We start from the raw sequence: 18,156 nt of genomic DNA on the forward strand, positions 1-18,156 counted from the left end.
TACAAAACAGTGTTTAATGATACATCAATAAACACTTTGTATCTTTTTGTACTTCCTGCCTCAGTGCAAAAATGTGCAATTCATGCATGTAGTCTGGAAAAAACAGCCAAATGGGCATGCTTTTGAGTAAAGCATCTGGACTGACAGACCCTGAGCCACCTAGGAGCACCCGGAGGAAGAGGCAAGTGATAGCAGGGAATGACTGCAGGAGACAGAGGCACCCATCTGCCCACTTGACCTGCTGTCTAGAGAGGTTTGCTGCTTGCTGGGGGCTTGGATCTGAGATGTTGTGGAGAGACTGACAAAGCTTGCCTGCCCCTCTGGCTATTAGCCCTTGCTGCTCTTCTATGTGGGCATCAATGATACTGCCAAGAGTGACTTGGAAAGTAATGTGACTACAGAGCTCTGGAGGAGGTGGTTAGGGATATTGGGACTCAGGTGTTTTTCTCCTTGATCTGGCCAGTGAAGGGGAAGGATGTGAGAAGGAGTGGAAGGATATTGCAAGTCAATAATTCACTGTGCAGCTGGAGTTGACGACAGGGTTTTGGTTTCTATGACCATGTAACCCTGTTTGAAGATCAACGTCTGCTTGGGAGAGATGGGATCCACCTCATTAAGCGGAATACGCACATCTTTGCCAACAGGTTGGCCAACTTGGTAAGGAGGGCTTTATATTAGGAAAGATGGGGGAAGGGGAGAATTACAGGAAGCAATCAACAAAAGAGGCTTAAGTGAGGGTACCTCAAGCATATGCATGCAGGCAAGGAAGTGCCTACAAGACTATGGGGAAACTCTTGCACCCCTTCTGGGAAATCAGCACACTTGGATGCCTTTCCGAAGGGCTGTGATCTTGTTGCGATTATGGAGATGTGGTGGGATAGGTTGCATGACTGGAATGCTGCAATGGATAGCTACAGGCTCTTTAGGAAGGACAGGCCAGGAAGGCAAGGAGGGGGAGTCACCCTTTATGTGAGAGAGCAGCTGGAATGTGTGGAGCTCTGCCTAGGAGTGGACAATGAGCTGACCGAGAGCTTTTGGGTAAGGATTAAGGGGCAGATTAATATGGGTGACACCATTGTGGGTGTTTGCTACAGGCCACCTGATCAAGAAGGAGTAGAAGGGACCTTCTACAGACAACTGGAAGTAGCCTCACATTCGCAGGTCCTGGTCTTCATGGGGGACTTTAAGCACCCTGATATCTGCTGGCAGGACAACACAGGACAGGACAACACATTGCAAAAGCAATCCAGGAGGTTCTTGGAGAGCATCGATGACAACTTCCTGATACAGGTGATAGAGGAGCCAATGAGGAGAGGTGCTGTACTGGACCTCAGACTTACAAACAAGGAAGGGCTGGTTGGAGACGTGAACGTTGGGGGCAGCTTGGCTGCAGTGACCATGAGATAAGAGAGTTCAGGATCCCAAGAGGAGGGAGCAGGGCAAAGAGCAGGATCATAATGCTGGACTTTAGGAGAGCAGACTTTGGCCTCTTCAGGGACCTGCTTGGAAGAGTGCCACAGGGTAGGATCCAAGAAGGAAGAGGGGTCCTAGAAAGCTGGTTGATATTCAGGGTTCACCTCCTTCGAGCTCAAGAGCAGTCCGTCTCAGTGAGCAGAAGTCAAGCAAAGGGGGCAGGAGATATGCATGAATGAACAAGGAACTCCTGGCAAAACTCAAACCTAAGAGGGAAGTATATACAGAAGGTGGAAGCAGGGACAGGTAACCTGGGAGGAATATCAGGCTTGATGAATACAGTTGTCTGAGTATTCAGGGATGGGGCTATGAAGGCCAAGGGCCATCTAGAGTTTAATCTGGTGAGGGATGTCAAGGATAACAAGAAGGGCTTCTATAAATAGTAACAAAAGGAAGACTAGGGGAAATGTGGGCCTGCTGCTGAATGAGGCAGGGGCCCTGGTGACAAAGGATAATGAAAAGACAGAGATACTAAATGCCTTCTTTGCCTCAGTCTTTACTGGTAAGACTGGCCCTCAGGAATCCCAGGGCCTGGAGAACAGGGAGAAAGTCTGGAGAAAGACTCCTTTAGTGGAGAAGGATTGGGTTAGGGATCACTTAAGCAAGCTGGACACATGTAAATCCATGAGCCCTCGTGGGATACACCAAGGAGTGCTGAGGGAGCTGGCTGATGTCATTGCAAGGCCACTCTCAATCATCTTTGAAAGGTCATGGTGATCAGGAGAGGTGTCTGAGGACTGGAAGAAAGCACATGTCTCTCCAGTCTTTGAAAAGGGCAAGAAAGAGGACCCAGAAGGAGGACAGGGCGGTCAGCCTCACCTTGATTCCTGGGAAGGTGGTGGAGCAGCTAATCCTGGATAGCATTTCCAAGTACCGGAAGGACAAAGAATGTAATCAGGAGTCATCAGCATGGATTCAACAAGGGGAAATCATGCTTAACCAACCGGATAGCCTTCTATGATGGAATGGCTGGCTGGGTAGATGAGTGGATCTTGTCTGCCTGGACTTCAGTAAGACTTTTGACACTGTCTCCCATAACATCCTCATAGGCAAGCTGATGAAGTATGGGTTAGATGAGCAGACAGTGAGGTGTATTGAAAACTGACTGAATGGCAGAGATCAGAAGGTTGTGATCAGTGGCACAAAGTCTAGTAGGAGGCCTGTAGCTAGCGGTGTCCCCCAGGGGTCAATACTGGGTCCAATCCTGTTCAACTTATTCATCAGTGACCTGGATGAAGGGACAGAGTGCCTCCTCAGCCAGTTTGTTGATGATACAAAACCGGGAGGAGTGACTGATACACCAGAAGGATGTGCTGCCATTCAGACGGATCTCAGCAGGCTGGAGAGATGCGCAGAGAGGAACCTCATCAAGTTCACAGAGGGAAGTGCAAAGTCCTACACCTAGGGAGAAATAAACCCATGAATCAGTACAGGCTGGGGGTTGACCTACTAGAAAGCAGCTCTGCAGAGAAGGACCTGGGAGTCCTGGTGGAGAACAAGTTGACCATGAGCCAGCAGTGTGCCCTTGTGGCCAAAAAGGCCAATGGTGTCTTAGGCTGCATTAGGAAGAGCATTGCCAGCAGATCAGGGGAGGTGATCCTCCCCCTCTACTCAACCTGTTGAGGCCACATCTGGAGTACTGTGTCTAGTTCTGGGCTCCCCAGTAAAAGAGAGATATGGAGCTACTGGAGCAAGTCCAGCGAAGGGCTACTAAGATGATTAAGGGTCTGGAGCATCTCTTGTATGAGGAAAGGCTGAGAGAGCTGGGACTGTTCAGCCTGGAGAAGAGAAGATTTGGGGAGGATCTTATCAATGCATTTAAATATCTGAAGGGAGGGTGTAAAGAGATGGGGCCAGACTCTTTTCAGTGGTGTCCAGTGATAGGACGAGAGATAACGAGCACAAACTGAAACACAGGAAGTTCCATCAGAACATAAGGAAAAAATTCTTTATTGTGAAGGTGACTGAGCACTGGAACCTGTTGCCCAGAGAGGTTGTGGAGTCTCCTTCCTTGGAGATATTCAAAAGCTGCCTGATAGGGTCTTGGGCAACATGCTGCAGATGACCCTGCTTGAGCAGGGGAGTTGGACTAGGTGATTTTTAAAGGTCCCTTCCAACTCAATCATTCTGTGATTCTGTGAATTCAGAATTCACTGCTTCATGTGTTAGGATCCAAATCTGATCCTGGAAAGACCCCACTGACATCAGTGAGATGAAGGTTTGATCTTTGTCAAAAGGAAGGTAGCGATGGGGAAAAGGCTAACTAAATTTTGGAAAAGTTCACAATTTTTAATTTGATGGAAATAAACAGTCGAGCCCTGATATCTCTTCTCCTGATTGATGGGCAGTCAGGGACCAAAACAACTGGCAACATATCTCCCACTCAGCCCTGAGCTATTCCAGCTGTAGCTAGTAGTTGGGCTGGGTAGTGCTGCTCCTCCAAATACCTCGTTCCCAATTCTCCTTGATAACTGTTCGACCTCTGTTAGTGAGTAAAGGAGGTAGTGGCATGGCATAGATGCAGCATTGTAGCTTTGTATCACCTGAAGATGTCAGCAGTACTTCTTGCCACCACACTCTTTTGTTGATCTGACAAGCTCTCTCTTACAGGATTTTTATTTTCCACCCATTCTTTCAGTGTAGGATCACTGAAGAGGACAGTCTGTCTTCTTTGGATGGTAGAAGATCGTTTTGTATGTTTGTGTGCATGCTTGATAGTCTGCAGGTTGGTTGAGCCATCTTCTGGCATCTCTCCTCTTTATTTTTTTATTTTTTTCCTCTCTCCATTGACCATTTGCAGAGGTGTTTCCATTTCTGAGAGCGGGCTCAAAGCAGGTTACTTTTACACATGTGGACTTCTTCCTGGTTTTTTTTGGTTGCGTTCACATCCAGATGTGTCTACCAGTTTCCAAGTCTCTCCATTCATTCTTTAATGATCAGTTACTTTCTCATTCTGGATGAGAGCAGTTCTACCTGTGTTTATTCCAAGTATCATAGAAACTGATGATTATCGACAACAGTAGACAGATCTTTTCTGCCACCAGCATGTATGCCATGGACAGCATCAGGCAGGGAAAAAACTGTTGCACAGTTATGTGACTTAAAACAGTACTTTCATTGCTGCCCATCAGAGGATTAAGCATAAAACAGGAAAGACAGTCTTTCGCACTCACTCTCTAAACTCCTTCCAAACATTTTGCTGCTTGTCTGCTCAGAAATTTGCTTGGCAACTGACTTGTATGTTGATGAGAAGTTATGGGAACTGAATTTCCTGCTTATTTGGAAATGTCACTTCAAAAAGAGAAATATTTCAAACATAGAATTCTAGAAAAATGTTTCAAGTCAACCAGAACTTACTATAGTCAGTCTTAGATTCTGTTTGTATTTTGATAAAAATGTCCACTTGAATTATTGCTTCTGCAAAAGGCTTCAGTTTTAACAAAGAAAAATGTTCTGGGGGCTGGGAGGACGCAGCTGGAAAACTTCTATCTGCTGGTAATGCTGACCTCACTGTTCAGCTGCCGTTGTGAGGTCTAATGACATGTTACTGCAGAAATACCTACAGTCGTTTCAAACCAACTTTTTAATTACTAAAGCTTGAGAGCTAATAATTACAGTAACATCAGCTGTAAAACACACCGGGAGGCTGAGTATATGCTTCAGCAGCAGGCTGCATTGTGTACTCCTAATTGCAGCCCAGTTACGTATGCTTTGAGATTTGAAACACAGGACTGATCACATATTTCTTGCTGAGACACCAACAGCCTTGTATATTGGGGGTGACCAGGTGCCCAAACATCTCAGCTGTACCACCATTCTAGAGGACAAATAAGTGACATTTGACAAATGGATCAGATCCATAAATGTCTCCTGGCTCCAAAAATAGGATTGCATTGCTTGCTGCTGCCCCTTCTCATCTTCGTTTGGTAACTGACTTGATTTTTTTTTTTTTACTTTTTGCAATGAGGTATCTTGCATCTTTGGTTGTGGTTGAGCTGTTAAATCCACGTTCAGAGTGAGGAATAAGATGAGTGACTCTTCCTGTGTCAGGCTGTAACATCATATGCATTGTTAGAGGTTTGGCTTTGCTGTCTGTGTTTAACGCTTGCAGATGTATTTAGTGAGCCATATGGAAATGAAAAATCCTTCCCTTTGAAGGAAAAGATCAAATGGAGCGCTAAGGTGAAGAATTTAGCAAGCTATCTTTAAATAAACATAGCTTCTGACTTGGTTTGTGTCTCAGTCCAAATCAGTCAAAAGAAACCAAGCAAGGTTGCTGCTCAATCCACTGTTGTTATGTTTCTTTTCATGGAGAACCTTGTCATATGAGGAAGCACATGAATGAAATGCTTATTTGATATTACTATCAGCAACTGAAATGTAAAATGACCAACAGTCAATGGTGTGTGTTCTACTGTACAAAAAAATTCACGAAGACTTCTGCAGCTCTTCATGGCGTACACACTTCAGTGATAAGTAATAATCTCAGAAATGTCTGTAATCTATCTTTCAACAGTAGCATAGACAATCATTAAACCAAGCCATCTTAAATAAGACAGACGCTCTTGCAGCTGTTTCATTTTCTTAGAATGAGTCTTTTCACTTGACCTCATTTATAAATCCGTGCCAAGTAGAGTATATTTGTTCTGTTTCTGTACACAGTCACAGTATCTTCACTAGTCTTGCAAGGATAATGAAATAATTTGTGGTGGGTACCAGTGAAATGCCGTTGTTCATAGTATAATCTAGTTATTTGAACCTGCCTACAATTTCATTGCAAATCATAGCAATTGTCTTTTGCAACATAGAAAAAATGAATTAAAGTAACTGGCATGTGTAAGAAATAGAGGAACAATTGTTATTTGCCATGAATGTAGGTAGGGCTCCCATTCTAACATCATGTTTTCACCTTAATCTGCTAAAATGATCAGTAGCTACAAAACTGTAAGTTTTATTAAGTGTAAAAAGAGGGCAGCCTTTTTTGTGAACTAATATACACAAAGTCAGTTCAAGAGTTCTGTGTCCAAAGTTCCGAGGTTACCTGATATCTTTAATACTGCAGCTCTTGCCTCCTCTGAGATGGCTGGCTGCAAAGAGAGTTCCTGCTTTGCGATGAGGATTCCTGCTCCATCACAGAGGTTGTTCCAGTGCAGTTAAGTGGAAGATCTTACCTAACTCCTACTTGGTTGGGAGGATACTTCCCAATCCAGAGAATAAGATCCTACTCTGGAGAAAAATGGGAACTGTGTCTAGAATCACTTTTAGTTACCTTCCAAAAACTTCAAAAACTTCACTAGCTGGCTCTGGTGAGTGTTCTGATGTGATCATGTTTTAAGAACATGTGATAAGGGTTACTGACTGAGTCATTAAAAAAAATCTGTGTACATCACGATTGACACTAAAATACCAGATTAAGGGATGATATTTTTTTATTTTTAATACCAAAGTGGATAAGGATATTTGTTAAGCTTCTTGTAAAGTAAAATGCAAAAATGTCAGTTAGTAGATGCGTATTATCTCATTAGAACATTTATGGGGAGAATTGTATCTGCAGATATATGTGTCTCATTACTGGAAACTGAAAATACTCTAAAATAGGAAACAGTAAGCATAACCCAGCAATCAAACTTTTATATGGGAACGGTACTTTTCCAGGATTTTGTGTGTATCCATTTCACATTAAAAAAAAAAAAAGACCCTGAAATGGATCAAATGCACCTTTCCATAAGGTTTCTTGTTCTTGTCACAGTTCTTGTCATGAGCAAAATGGCTTGCCCCCTTCTTTGTCATCCTTATTCAATTTTCTTTTCTTTTCTTTTTTTTTTTTTTTAGGCCTAAGGTCACCCCTAAAATCAGATAATGATCCTAATTCAGATCTAAGCAGCAGCATTCGTACAGTTTCCATAGGGGAAGAAAAATCACTGTAGAAGATGCATGTAAGTGGTGAATCAAGGCTCCTTTTATTTTAGAGTATACAAGGGCAGCCTCCGTTTTCAAATAGAGCTCTCTGCAAGATAAGTTAACGATGCTGACTGTTAAATTGTCTTAAAGGCTAGTAGAGCTGTTGTCTCAGACCTGCTGTAGATTCAGGAACAGGTAACTGTGTTGAAGTACCATTGAAAATATGACTTCATCTTCCCAATCTTGAGGACTTGAAAGTGGCTTCGCTTGATTTTTAATGTAAGTTTTTGGAGTAATCTGTACTCTGTATATGGCAGTTTCTGTGAAAAACACAATGATTGCAAACAAAACAATGTGTCAGACTATGCATTCCTTTAAAACAATAAATACTAAAAGGAGGTAGTCTTCCACAAAATATGTAACATGAGATACTAGACAAATAAGTGAAAGAGAGATCTTTTGAGGATTAATAAATCAAAAATGGCTTGTATATATGTTAGGAAATATCTGAGGCTTGCATCCCCCCATTAGGGAATAGATACAGGAGGTAACATGTGCTTGCCCTGGTCTTATACTCTTCCCTTGGTGTCCAGTCTTGACCATTCTCAGAGACATGATACTAGCTCGGTGGCCTGATGTGATCCAGTACAGCTGCTCTTATGTCTTTGCGATCCTGGCCTCCATCGAAGCCTGACTTAGCAAAATATTAAAGCACTTGAGTAAAACCATGCAGCTTGACTGGAAAAACCAGTGCACTAGTTTGACTTTACATTTCCTCGGGGTCATTGCACTTGGAAGACGTCTAAAACAACCTTGGGGTGGTTTTAACCTGCATCTGGCAGCTAAATATAGACCAATAGGTTAGCTCTGTGTCACGAGAAAGGTCTAAAAAGGAGTGCAGTGAAAAGTGACATTTCCCTAAGAAGAGCTATATATATGAGCATTTTTTGCTACAGTAATGTTGTGTGGATCATGAAGACTTGAGGCCTAATTCTGTGGTGAGTAATATTAATATATCTGCAATATCAAAACTGATATAAGCAATGTTACGCTTCTGTTACTAAGTGTGGAGAATCAAGCTATCCTTACTGCATTATTATTTAATCACAGGGGTTCCGCAGATGTGGCCAATGAACTAGTCAGACTGTTTTATGTATGCCCAGAAATGGGCTTTTTATGTGCAATGACCATAACAATTACAGATATTTCATTACAGATGTATTTTGTTGCGAGGCCCCTAGCCTGACATGTCTCATTTATTTTTGGAGAAGCATTTAAACTTTAACCTTGGAAAGGTCTCCTGGGTCAGAGAACAGTTCCCTGCAGTTTTAGGAAACCATCTTCTGTAATCCCTTTAATTTACCAAAATCATGAAAAAGTTTGCTTTTGGTCCTCTCTAATTTACTGAACTGGAGTTCTAGAAGATCACCCTGAGGAACGGAAGTTTTCTTCTACTTTTCAGGTAAGCTCTCCTCTCTACTGGTCATCCCAGCTTTTTCTGTTGTATCCAGATAAGAACATTCCAACATATAGTAGCATACCTAAGTGCATAATGTGGCACTTCATAGTGTTTGAATTTTAGCCCATTTCTAATTTTCCTGCCCTCAAGGTTCACTGTGATTCTGCCCACCTTGCAGTTCTTTTACTTATCCCATTTTCTATAGCTTTTACAATAACTTTTCCTTTGGCATCCCAACAAATGCTGTTCTGCAGTCTCGAACAGGCCAAATTTATTGAATTTCCTCTAGAAAGTCACTTTGTTTTTATCAGATCTTATATTGGGCCAACCCAGTAAGTTTTGTAAAATTATATTGAATTTCATCTTCTGTTCAATAAACTCAGTGACTTTATTCTTCCATACAACTCTGGAACAGAGTTTTAGCATGAATGCCAAAGTGTTGGGCCTATAGTTGCCTGGATTGCTTTCCCTGCTCTCTTACCAGCTCATTTTCCCCAGCTCATGTCAGATACTTCTCAGCTTAGAAAACTGACTGTGACTCAGCAAGACATTTATAGAAGTTACTATTTTCTGTATTGTGGTATGCATTCATGAATAAATACAACATTAAGAGGAAATAAAACATATATCTATTCAGAGGCCATCTAAAGAGAGTTGTAAAGTAAAGATACAGAGAACTCCAGCAGTATATTCGCCTTCTTTTGTGTCTTCATGGCCTGTAGTGTCAGACTGTAAATAATTTATGCTTAAGTAGTTCTTCAGTGGAATTGTATAAAGCACTGAGTCTAATCCACTAAGGTGAAGAAACCATACCTGAGTAAAAGCTTTGTTGGTGAAAACTTTCTCGGTGAATTGGAACTGAAATCTTGCGTGACTTTTAGAGACAGAAATTCTAGATAAAGTGATTGGAAAGTGTCAGGCTTTGAACTGTTCAAGAATTTCAAAACCTATCTAATCTCTTGAAAAGAAGCTTAATATTATCCTACAGTTTATTGTATATATATTTATATGTGTGCGTGTATGTAAATGTATGTGTATATATATATGAGATAAATTCCTTGGGACAGGAACCATTTTCGTATGTGTACTGCCTTAGCTCTTGCAGATTGTTTTCTGTGAATGGGGATCGTAGATTTGTTTGCACTCCAGTAACAGAAATAAAAATAATGCCACAGAATTTCATGACTCAGAACAATACTAGATGAGGGAAGGATGCAGCTGTAAGACACAAGGCGCTCTGTGATCAATATAAGAAATGTTTCCCACAGCTCCGGTTTTGCTTAATTCTGTGGAATACTGAACATTCTGGCCATGCTATCTTTAAGTGTACAAGAAGCCTTTTTGTCTTCAGTGATACTGCTCGTAAAATAAATAAAATTTAACAGGTTGCTGGACTGAGACTATGGTGCATAATATTAAGCTTTTGCAGTGCGAGGTGAGTGATGGCATTCAAAGTAGACACCTGAACCTACTTTTGGGGGAGAGAAGGTGTCATAGTCAACACTGCATTCTGCAACCGGAACTTCTGCTTTAAACTCTTGAGCGTGGAAGTTCACGTACTGTACATGTGCAGAATCCATGAAAGAACATCCATTGCTGACACATTTTTTAGGGAATTGTGTTTTACTACCTGTGAATAGTATAACAGGGTAATTTTCTAGTCTTTGAGTATTGTGTTGGGAGTGAGTTGGATAATACATCCTAATGATAGACAGGCATTCTGCTCAAATAGATTTTAGCAAATAAAAACTGGAGTGACAGTAAGAGCTCTCTGCAGAACTTTTGCATGACTCTGTAACGATAGTTCTGGAAAGCGACACTTAATTTTGGTTGCATTTCCCCTTGTTAAGACTGGAATTAAAATGTCAAAAAAATCTTTTTTCCAGAAAGCTTTTAATGATTTCCCCCCACCCTGTGAAAATAGTGATGAGTAACACAGAAACTGTTATTTCTTGCTGCATAAGTAATAATTTGCTCTGGTGCAGCGGGACAGCTCAAGGATTATGCAGTGCCTTCTTTCTGTACTTCTGCAGAGTTTATTTGGGATGCAGCTGTATGCAAAAATTAAATTTTAACATTAGATGCTCATCCAACCAGTGTTTATGTGAGTTGAGTAGGAGCAGTGAAGTCAATATGACTGCTTTCTGGTTTGTGAGACTGGGTAATTAAATTTCCAGGTTTGTAAGACTGGATAAGTAAGTTTACAGATGTATGAGGGCAGATCTTTGCAAGATATGACTACTACATGTAACATCTAACATGCACTATTTTGTGTTCCGCTGGGCTAGACCTTCTCCTTCCTCTGACCACTTCATGATGTGCTGCTTTACCCACCTTGTAGCAATACTACTACTACTCCTCTTACTCACTCTTCATTTGTATTTTGGTGGTGCATATAAGTTCAATCAGCCTGTGTGCCCTATTGTACAAGGCATTATAGAAGTGAGAGGTGATCTTTTCCTCTGAGATTTATAACGTAAATAGATGAGACAAGCTCCATAAACATTTTAGTTTTGAATGACAAAATAGAGAGGTTTAAAATGCTAGTTTTGGGTAACAGCCCTGTGGCTCAGTTAGATGATTCACCAGCAAGCAATGCATTGTGTACTTCCTGTAAGGTGATATCCAGATGCTGTTGGCTGGATTATCTGCAATAGCTCCATCAAAATTAAAATAGAAACTTAAACTGAATTAAATGTGGTCATGAATAAGTCAGTACAAAGGCCTCTGAGTTATTTATTTTGATGATAATTTGGCTTTAATTTTTGCTATCCCCACATTTTTTAGTGTGTGACATAGCACAAACTTTTATGTTAATAACTTGTAACTGCATAATGAAAGGATTTGGTGAGCTGGAGGCTTTGTTGTTGGGGAGACCATCACCCTTGATATTTGAGATTGTAGGGTCTACTTTGGGATTACTTCTCTCTATAGGTTTGTGATAAAAGGATTGGCAGCAAAATCATTAATTTTAAACATTGTTAATGTAGACATATTTATATGCTAGTTTTAGATTTTAGAATCAATGCTCGATTGTAATGGAAGAAGTGCACATAGAGATCTGTTATCCTGAAAACTCAGGAAGCTAATACTCCTTGCTTTATATGGTGGTTTTACTGTGTATTTACAATTTGGAAGTCTTTATTTTAATAGAGTTTCTAGGTATAATTCTAGGGCATACCCTGTGGATGCTGCAACTTGAATTAAACAGGCCAAACTAATGGGCTTCAGCTGCCTTTCCCCAGACTCAAACAATCAAGACGGAAGAACTGTAAAGCAAACACTGCCTGGCACTGGGAAGGAGTAGGGGAAAGAAGCTAGGGAGAGAACATGTTTTCGAAGAAAGTGGGGAGTACCCTATTCTGGACTAGTGCTTATCTGGCTGATTATGTAAGATTTAGATCAAAGTTCACATCTGAGTTTTCTAAATGAAAATTCAGAAAGCTACAGGAAGCGACTAACACTCATTGCAACACCTCTTCGTTATGTTTTTTGTTTTCTATGTACCTTCAAGGGGAATATAGTGTTGTTTTTGGGCTGCAATAGGATGTAGATGTCTTAAAGGGACTGGCAAAGGAAGAAGTAAACAGATTTTGCTGAACCTGGAAGTATTTCTTTGCAGCTGTGCCCACCTAGGATAAGAAATAAGAGTGGTAGTAAGCCAAAGCTCTGGTAGTAGAGTCTGTCATATGTCTCTAAAGAAGAAGCCTGCTAACTACTCCGGTTTAATAGGTAGTAGTGCCTGCATTGAATATTGCCAGAGAAAAGGTAAATTAAAAAACATGCATGCCTTAGGTCAAAAAGTTGTCTTGCTTAGTGTCTGCCGTAACACTTATGTTTACACTTGCAAATCGATATTTGAAGCGCTGCTTCTGACTGCTCTCAGAATATGAGAGGAGTAGTCTTAGTGCTTTTGAAGGCAAGAGAGAACGTTCCCATGTTCTCTCAATTATACTCAGTTTTAATTTGATTGCTTTCATAAAATAGTGTGTGGTTTTTATTAGATATGCAATGGATGCCAAGACAACTGACATTGCCTTCTTGGTAAGAAATCAGGTAGGTTATCTACTACTGTAAAAACAGTGTGAAATTATTTGAGAATGCACCGTTTCTTGTCAAAATCTCCTTGAACTAAAAGAATCTTCCCAAGAAGCAGCAGCCAAAGGCAGCAGTATATTGAATGAACAGAGAGGAGACAAATTGGCCTTTTCTAGTAGAGTATAGAGCTGTGGAAAACTCCTGAATATTCATCATATTAAAATATTTAACTTTCTCCTTCCCTAACTTCCAGGAGGAATTTCAGATATGATAACTGTCTTCCAGCAAACTCGTACTGATGTCACAGAGCCCTGGAGGTATGCCCCCGTAACACAGCACAGAAGAGGGACTTGACATTCCTTTTGGCAGCACCTTCCAGGTCAGAGGAAGGGAACTGAATACGCTCCTGAGCAAATGCTAAGCTGGCAACCCCTGAGGTGTATGCATACAGCCTCCTGATGGTTTTCTCTTGGTCATTCTTTGGAAGACAAAGTTAATTCTACATTTTAAAATGATTTGTATAATTTCAGACTAATAGTTATGAATATTTATCTCACAAGTTATGAATATTTGTCTAGGCCAGGAGCTAATGGAAGGACTTTAGGATTATTTAGTTAGCAGCTTGCTGCAAATTATTGTTCTTGCTGTTATTTCCATTTATACGTGTATGATCATATTGCCCGGATCTTCCAGTATTGAAAATCACTTCATATCTTTTTGTATCAATTTTAAGTCATGCTATACTGCATCAAACTGTAGTTCTGCCAGCCTGGTATCTTGTCTTCAACAAGAGCAAAGAGCCCTATCCAACAGGTAGATAAGAGGGCACATACAAAGTGATCCTTCCCTGGGTCTGTCTTCCCAGCCTCTGTTAGCCTGTAACTTAAGGGCTTCTCAGTTGAGGTTATGTTCTTGCTATCATGTTTCACAGCAACATAAAGGCTTATCTTGGGTAAGTTTTGTTCAATTGCTTTTTGAACAGCACCTCCTCCACCGATCTGAAGTGGAAGCTTCCTAGATCTTGTACTCAAAAGAATGCTGGAAAGTCATTCTTCGTTCAGCTCTACACCATTCATGATTTCATAGGTGTCTGTTCTATTCCTCTGTAGTTGCCTTTCTTCCTGGCCAAAGAATCCTAGTCTTATCAGTTCTTTGGAGATATCTTGGCATATCTGTGATTATTCTTGTTGCTTTCTCTTTAATTTTTCCAGTTTTGATTTTCTTATCTCAAGGGAAAAAAGATGACATACAGTGTGGAAAGTATGGGATCACCATGAATTTAAATGGCAGCATAGAGTCGTTTAGTTTGGCTCTTTTTTTCCTTTTGTCATGTTGATTGCTTTTCTAACTGTAGCTGAGCATACAAAGGTGAAAATATGATTAATTACAAAATCTTGCTTTTTCTAATCACAGTTTTGGATTTTGCTGTCACCTAAGCACGAGCATGTGCATTTCTGAAACAGTTCAGGCTTAGTTGCTGTCTTTTTCCCTAAGACTGACGTAACCCAATTTGACTGGATTAATCAATAACATGTGTGACTCATTCTCTTAAGAAGCTGAGAATGGACAGTAATGACAAATGGATTTACAGAATGAGGTTTCATCATGCTGAGATCCACAAGTTTGGGGCAAATTCTGCTTACTTGGACAGATGTTCAGAAAAGTTCATTTTCTCCCTGCCTTTTAATATTACATGGATGCTAACATAACTTACCGTGTGTATGTAGTGGAGTGAATGTGTGTGCTAACAAAACAAATATCCTTTCAGAGAAACTTTTTTTGACAAAGTCAATATTCAAAATAAGCCCCATGTCACTGGGGACTACATTCTGTAATTAGTTTTCTTTCCACAGGCCTAAAAAATTTGCTACTCATGAAGTGAGCCTGTCTGTTACTTGTTTGCTGCTAGATTAAAATGGGGAAATGTATTTTTCTTAAAGAAGTCATCATTTATGAACTTGTCACAACTGTTGTACGTAGAACTACTGAAGTTTCTTATGTCTGGAGGAGTGCATAGGGTTTGTTCAGCCCTAAAACATTTGTAACTGGAACAGCATTCACTTTTAAAAAATACTTTAAAATAAAATTTGTTTGCAGTTTTTCCACAAGATGTGCAAATTTGGTCCAAATTTGCTCAATATTGCAGGCACAGGGAGGGAGTGAAATAAAACAGGACTACGTTATGATGCACAGATATTCCCCTCTTACACATCAGTTCAGAAAATTAAAGCACTTGGACAGTATATAGATTTTAATTCCTTTCTCATCAGTACAGGCTGGGAAATGACTGCCTGAGCAATAGTCATGCTGAAAAGGGCTAGATAAAGGCACCGGTGACCTGATCTAGTGTTGTGGTAGCACCACTTGGAGGTACTAAATGACCTTCAGACCAATGTTTCTGTGATTCTTTACCCACTGAGATATGAATGTGCATCTCAAAGATGTCAGGACCCTGCTTCCTATTCTGAGTACTTGGGGGAAGGGGAGAAGGTTTCCTACTGTTGTAGACCTTGACGCCTTACAGTTCTTAACTTAGATTCTCTGAATTAACCAGCTAGGAAGCCTAGGCTTCTAAACTGGGCACTACATTAAGAAATTGAAATATTGAATATTCTCTCCCTCTTACTCCGTAATTAAATAACCACTTCCGCAGGGACTGAAACCCAAATGTCTGACCTCCCAAGGGGATATCCAGCCACTAGGTTATAGAGTCCTTAGTTGTTGACTTTTTGTCTTAAGAATGTTTAAATATTTTCATATAGAGTAGAATAGCTCCGTTTGGAGGAGTCAAAGAATCCCCTGTATTGGGTTTGCTGGGTATGGATCTGAAAGGTAGAAAATCCTTAGTTCAACTCCATTCTCTCTCTGGTCCAGGTAGTTTTCCTAGAGGTGGTTAGGAACTATTTTGAAAAGTGGGAAAAAGAAGACTGAATCTCTCAGCCACAAGAATAAATAGGATATGTCTGTTGTTGCTGTGACAGTTTTGTGAATCTAGCCCATGTTTTTTTCCTAAGTGCCTTTATCAAAGTATTCCATTCTGTACTAAACAGGTGGTCTGTTTGGCTGATGAGGGAGAGAGGGAAGTGTTTGATCCAAATTCTACAACTGCGTATTCATATTGCTTGTAACACCCTATTGTTAAATTGTAAAAATTTATAAAATTGCAATTAATCTTATGCTGCTATGTGAGCAGGAAAACATGGTCAAAATCCGTAGTCAAAATACTGTTGGAAATGGATGGATTAGATTTTTTGTCATGAGGTATTCCCCGATTGGGAAGAAATATTGCAGGTTTTTTTGAACAAATTAACAACATCTGTGGATAAGTGATTGTTACCTTAAAATGAAATACTACTCACCTACTACCTTGTCACAGCCAGTTTGGTTTCTCAAATACTGAATTCCTATGGTACAGAAATCTAGCCCAGTTCTAAGCAAATACACCTTTAAACTTCTAATCAAACACAAGAATAAGAAACCTGTAATAACTAAGAGTAGCTTAATGTAAAAAGGAATAAATGCTTAGTTTTCTCATTAAAAGACAGGAGGTAAGCCAATTATGCTGTATTTTTCTTGTTTCTGTAGGCTTGTTTGTTAGACATTAATGAGAAAGCCCATTAAGATATATAACTTTTTTCTTAAAATCAATGCTGAATTTAGAGTGAGAAAGACAGGATCCATCAAAGATAGAGTTTTTGTCTGATGATGAAAGAAAAATGTTTGGTATCAGACTGTGGTGCAGCATTTTGTAATTTGATGTCTTCCTTGGGTATATATTTTACCTTTTAAAATACATTCATTTGTAACATTTTTGTTATACTTTTTGTTTTTTAGACACTGACATAAAAATTTCATTGATAGCGAGTACACTGACAATGATAACTATATCCTTTGGGACCATGTCATGCTTACGCAATGCAAATAGCTCAAAAGTCAGCTGCACCAGCTCCCTGTGCACTCTGCTCTTGAGAGAGAGACATGAGGGTAGCAGGGCTGGGGGTGCTGGCCGTTTGTTGTTCTGCTGTGGGGTGAAGGAGGAGGAGAAGGAGCTGTCATTGGAAAACAGTCTAGGACAAATCAGTAACATATTGCCGGGACCCAGCTGGCATGTTCACCGAGGAGTGTATAAGGAACATAAACATGAAATTGCAGAACTACTAACTGCAGTGTGTCACCTATTCTTTAAACTCACCTCAGTGCCAGAGGAGTGAAAACTTTGTAATGACACATCATTCTTCCAAAAATGATCTGGGAACTATGTTCTAATTCCGTACTGGGAATACATACGGTATGGGAATTCCATACGGTATGTCCAGAGATAAAATGTAACACAAATAGATGTGGTAGATAAGTGGATAATATGATTTGCTGGTGAAAAGTCAGTTTGGCTTTTCTAGAAGGAGGTCAAACCGAGATGGTCTATCAGGGACGGCATTGCTCTGTGCTTGCCATAGTCTTGCATTCTTTCATTTGGCATCTGCTGATGGCCACTCCTGCAGACAGGATGTTGGGCCAAGATTGGTTTGGTTTGACCAATTTTGGCCATTTTTTCCAGAGCCCTTACATGGGCTTGGAAGTGTGTCTAGAAATCTCCCCTGAGATTTATGGATTTACGTTCAGGGATGTCTTAATCAACTGTGTTTGACCAACCATACATGCAGATAGCTGTGACTTGGACACCAAATCTATTTTGTGCTAACATCAAAAAACAGTCCTACTACTGGGCCTACTAGGACCAATGCATAGGTGATGGGCCTTGAATCCACGTAAAAAAAATCTGGGTGGGGGAGAAATTGTCTGTACAAACCTGCAGGATTTCTTCCAACTTCTTTTGGAAGCCCTAATTTACTAATTGTGGCAATAAATGGGACTCAGACTACCCTTTATGGATTGTATGTGTGTGTGGTTTTGTTTTGTTTTGTTTTACTCTCTCAGCCACTGCCGTGAGCAGAATTGAGGACTGATCCACAATGGCAGCTTGTATGCCTAAATTAGCAAAATAATACAGATGTCTTTTCTACTTGGGTATTTTACTGCCTATTATGATAATGTATTCATAAAGAAGCTGCTATCAGTGTGTGAACAGAATGCAAAAAGTCTTAATATAATATTCTTGCTTCAGTTGTCATTTTATACCAGGCATACATTTGTTACATTAGAGCTCAAAGAATTATTTTACAAGTGTCAGCTTGCTTGTTCAAGACATTGTCTAAAATCACTAACAATTTGGTGTCAGTGTATTTTGTCTTTTTCAATTCCTTTTTTTTTAAGGATGTTCCAGGTTT

General features: G+C 40.3%; 1 protein-coding gene across 9 annotated transcripts in view; it reads left to right on the plus strand.

Annotated features, from left to right (window-relative positions):
* LOC112987044 (high affinity cAMP-specific and IBMX-insensitive 3',5'-cyclic phosphodiesterase 8B) overlaps positions 1–18,156 on the plus strand; it is a 93,162-nt gene that overhangs the window by 21,130 nt on the left and 53,876 nt on the right. Inside the window, exon 1 of one of the 9 annotated variants that reach the window (XM_026106712.2) lies at positions 13,170–13,188. The exons of the other annotated variants lie outside the window; for them this stretch is intronic. The gene's annotated coding sequence lies outside the window, so the exon portion shown is untranslated. Of the gene's footprint in view, positions 1–13,169; positions 13,189–18,156 lie in introns of those variants that run through there. 9 annotated transcript variants of the gene reach the window in all.

This window comes from Dromaius novaehollandiae, chromosome W (assembly GCF_036370855.1).
Source record: "Dromaius novaehollandiae isolate bDroNov1 chromosome W, bDroNov1.hap1, whole genome shotgun sequence".
Lineage (NCBI taxonomy): Eukaryota > Metazoa > Chordata > Aves > Casuariiformes > Dromaiidae > Dromaius > Dromaius novaehollandiae.